Source organism: Pteropus alecto, unplaced genomic scaffold (assembly GCF_000325575.1).
Source record: "Pteropus alecto unplaced genomic scaffold, ASM32557v1 scaffold312, whole genome shotgun sequence".
Taxonomy (NCBI): Eukaryota; Metazoa; Chordata; class Mammalia; order Chiroptera; family Pteropodidae; genus Pteropus; species Pteropus alecto.
The window spans coordinates 2595920-2600341 of NW_006433948.1; positions in this window are offsets into that span (position 1 = coordinate 2595920).

Consider the following 4422-nt stretch of genomic DNA (forward strand, 5'->3'; position numbering starts at 1 on the left):
TCGTGTCCCAGCTGGTTGGGGAGGGATCGAAAATGGTAGGACGTGCTGTACCAAGGGCACTCGCATTCGGTCATTCTCCTGAGAGCGGGGCTTTTTCCCTGGCGGGCTTGAGCCGGGGGCCTGCCGGGCCTGCCGGGGGGGCGCTTTCACCCCGGGCCGAGAGGGTCGGAGACTTGACCTGGAGCAGCTGCTGCCCTCGAGGGGCAGTCAGTCCCGTGTGCAGAGAGAGAATGGCTAACGATGCTCCATATTAAATTGCCTATTGTTTTATGCCACCTGATGTGTCTGCATGAGAGGTTTCCTTTCTGTTCATTTTTAAGCTGCTGTTAAACCAAAACCATGTTGTGCTACTGTGTCAGCCTTTTCATTATTCCAACTTTTACTTTTACTCTTGAAGCGAACGCGTCGAGTCCACCCGGCAGTGTTCTAGAAGGCGCGAGCCTGCGCGCTTGCCGGGCCTCGCGGAGGAGCGCGTGACCCAGGAGGGAGAGCCGCGTCCCTCTCCTGCCTGCGACACGCAGGCCTCAGCTGACGCTCCTTCACGGGGCCCGTGACAGGGACGGAGCCACTTACCTTCCAGTTCTGTGCCGGGAACAGTGGGACCGCACTGGGCTTGGCCGGCCGTGTCACGAGACGGTTTCGACTCGGTTTCCTTACGGCTGCTTCACATGCCCGGCCCCTCACCCACAGCTGGTAGTGACGCCCTCGCGCTGTCAGCCCGAGCTGGACAGCTCGGATGCGCTCCCTGGTCACACGTGAAACCCTGTGACCCTTTCGCAGAGTCACACGCAGTGAGCGAGGTCAAAGGAGTCGTTCTTTGACCACGAACGCGGGTGGCAGGTGTGGCTCAGGCCCCACCCCACCGAGCTCCTCCGAAAGCACCTGCCTCCCTCAGCTCCACGCTGAGTCTACTGTTTCTTAGGCCACTGCGTTATGACCAGTGCGAACGACGCCATGTTGAAGACACTGAGAACTACCAGCCACATTTAGGCAATGCGGTGACAGTTGTCCTACCAGCATAACGAGGCTCACTGTACACTGGGGCTGTGAACGAGGGTAAAGAGAGGGCCGCGGCTTCACCTGCGCGGTGCACTGGGCTGAAGGCCACGAGCGATGAGGTGGCGGCCACTGTGGGTGTGGAGAGGAGGGCGTGTTGGCTGCTCGGATGTTCAGTAAGTCATGTCACTCTGGATGATGCCAGCCCTGTACCCCTCCCACGGAACGAAAGCAAAGACTCAGAGCACGCATGACACCAGTTGGTTTACCAGTGTTCCTTCTGAGGGGACATATATTTTTAAATAAACGATAGTTGCAATGAACTGTGGCTCGGAGACCTTGAAGTAGTTGAGGGGGGACGGGTGGGGACACGGCAGTGGGAAAAATGTCTCAAACTTTTGTTTGGGGACCAAAAAGCTATTTAGTGACCACCAGCTGACCGAGTCAGGTGTTTTGGTTCTTCTAACTCTACATGGTTCTAGACTTCCGTGGTCAGAGCAGACCCTTTGTGAAAGCTATACACTTGCTCTTCCACCCCAGCCCCCGAATGGTGCCTTAAGTAGCTGAGGTCTATGGCCAGGACCACGGGACAGATGACAGTCCCAAACGGTCTGCGGTGCTCTACAGTTTGCTACAAGGCAGCGTGACAGAAGGGAGTCCCCGAGTGCTCCGTGGGGTTCAAACAAACGTAGCTCCTGGGAGCCGAGGGAACAGCGCGGGCCTGTAGCCACCCTGCTGAGACTTCGCAGTGAGTCCCTCCTAGAGCAGGTGCAGTTAAAGAAAATGCAGCCCCCGGCAACCCAGAAACACCAAAGGGAGACCCCACGGCCCTGAGCTCTGCTGCGACCCGGTGGCAAGAGCCCCGTCAGCCCAAGGGGCCACACCGGGCTCCCCCCGGTTCTGCCGGTAACAGCCAGACGTGCCTCGCTTTCTTCATGTCTAACACACGTTAAGTTATAGCATTCACAGGGCGGTACAACTACGTAAAATCGTTATTCAGGTACAAATGACCAACTGTGAAAGGGGTTCTAGAAATTAGCTAGTGAAAGCAAGAGCTTTCCCCAAAACTAGTGTGTAAGTTGTGCTCGCCGATGAAGCCAGTGGAGATGCGGAAGGCGGAGGACTGGGAAGAGCCAGGGGAAACATCCTGAGCCGGTCAAGGTCAAAAACGATCGGCTGAAAAGGGACAGCAAGCTCGAGCGGAAAGGTCACTACTATAGGACGATGGGGGTCTTTCCACGGGAGCTGTCAGAAAACGGTGTAGAAATGAGCCGAGTGGCCGCCCAGGGCCAGTGGCTTTGTCGAAGTTGTCCCACAAAAGTGTCAGATGCCCAGCGAAGCCCAGCGGGCCCAGCAGTACTCAGTCACCTCAGGATTCCCAACTTGTGTCCTTCGTCCTTGTCCCTACCTAGGATTTCACGGCCTGCACTCTGTTCATCCTTTCATCCACTCAGTCAGTGCCCTGTCACCTCGGACATTTATTTCACTGTCACTGCATTCTGAAGCTCCACAGCCTGTCTCTTCGCCACACTTGGACTATTCTATTGCCCTCGTCTCCACACCCGCCTTCCCTCGACGCCTCTTTGAGAGCAGACTCCATGTGACCCACCTTCATAACTGCAGCGTCTAGCACGACGGTGCACGCGGTGGGTGCCCGGAGAGAGAGAAAGATGCGCTGGTCTGGCTCTGCCAAGCTGTGGTGAACGCGACTTTCTGGGGGCGTTTTACAGAGCGCTTCCATGCCGGAGTCCGAGATCTCTGCCATCAGCTACGGCTCTTTCGGGTCCAACCACTTCCTTCCAGCTCCTCCCCCGACTTTCACTCTCTCCCCTCACCAAGAACCGCTCGGTTCGCCTTCGCCGACCATCCATGTGTTCATTCAACACAGCGGAATGGCATGCCGAGCTCTGGAGGTCTGCCATGACCTCCCAAGCGTGACCTTCAGAGGTCCCGTTCTCAGCCTTAGTGTCGCAGAAACGTGAAAACGCCACGTCCCCGCTCTCACCACGGACTTCGTTTCTCTTTGGGCCACTTCGCTTCTGCTTGGCTTTTTGCTCCCTTTCCCCACTTCCCAAAGGTCACCATTTTGCTAGTCATCTAGGTCCCAAATCTGATTTCTCTCCTTAGGTCATCCTATCTGATCTACCCAAAATCGTCGATTCTTTGTAATGCCTGTTCAATTTAGTCCATTTTCATGATCACCGCCCCAAGGCTTGCAATAACAACAGCCGTGGCTTGGCGGGAGCGTAGTGATCGGCACCGCGCTTGCTGCTGCGAATACAATGACAAACCAAGCAAAGACAGTCCCTGCTCTCGAGCACCTTACAGTCTAATGGGGGGAGGGCAACAAGTAGAGTATTAAGCGCATAATTACGCATGATGGCAAATGCTATGAAGGAAATCGATAGGATGCAGTGACAGAGGATGACATAGCGAGGGAACCTGCTTAGAGAAGGTGCCCAGAGAAGGCTCCTCTGAGGAGGTGACAGGTTGAGACCTGTCAGATCAGTAGAATCAGCCTGCTGGAGGAGGGCTGCGGGATGTGGGGGAGGGAAGTATTTGATGTCCTCCGCCGGCCTCGATCTGCTCTTTAGGCATCATCTCCTGCCTCTCCACATACCGATCTAGGCTACTTGCCTTTTGACCTGCGAGCGAGGCCTGTCTCGAATGTTTCTAGTCCCCATGTCTATGAAACCCGTCAAGTTCCAGCTCAAACGTCATTTTCCATGATGATGTCACTGGTCACCTCCCTTCCCTTGCATCGCTCTAGCAATTCATACTCTACTTGCTCTACTCTTTCTTGCATGGCGGCTGTTCATGATGCGCTTCAGCTAGATGAAAAGCCAGAAGGCTGGGATGGCATCCGTGTAGCTCTGTAGCCCTTAAATCAGCTGATACATGCCAGATGCTCAAGAAATGATTGTTGAAATGAACTTCCGCTTTCCGGACTTCACTGTCTTGATCTAAAACATGAGGAAGTTGCACACATGATCTCTAAGGCCCCTCCTATCGATGCTAAAATAGATTTCTAAAGGATGTGTGCTATTCTGACCCCTCTCCACGCAAAGACAGTCTGCCTTTTGCAAATTTTCAGTTCAGAAAAACAAACGAACAGCGATGCAAATGATATAAGAGGCTTGAATACAGCCGTCGAAGAACACAGCACAGGAACATATTAAGTTTATACACAATTAAACGTCGCACGCGGACGGGCTAGGTGCTTGCTGTGAGGAAGCAAAGGATCGAGAGGGGACATGCGGGCCCCCTCGGATGGGAAATTCTTTCCTCACCTGGGCAGATGTGACAAAAGAGGGTGCTGATTCTGAGGACAAAGGAACGGCATAGGGAAATACGGGGATGGACGTGCCCAACGTGTCACCAGATGTCCTCAGAGGGAGAGTTCAGGTGTCCCCCAGTGGCAAAGAG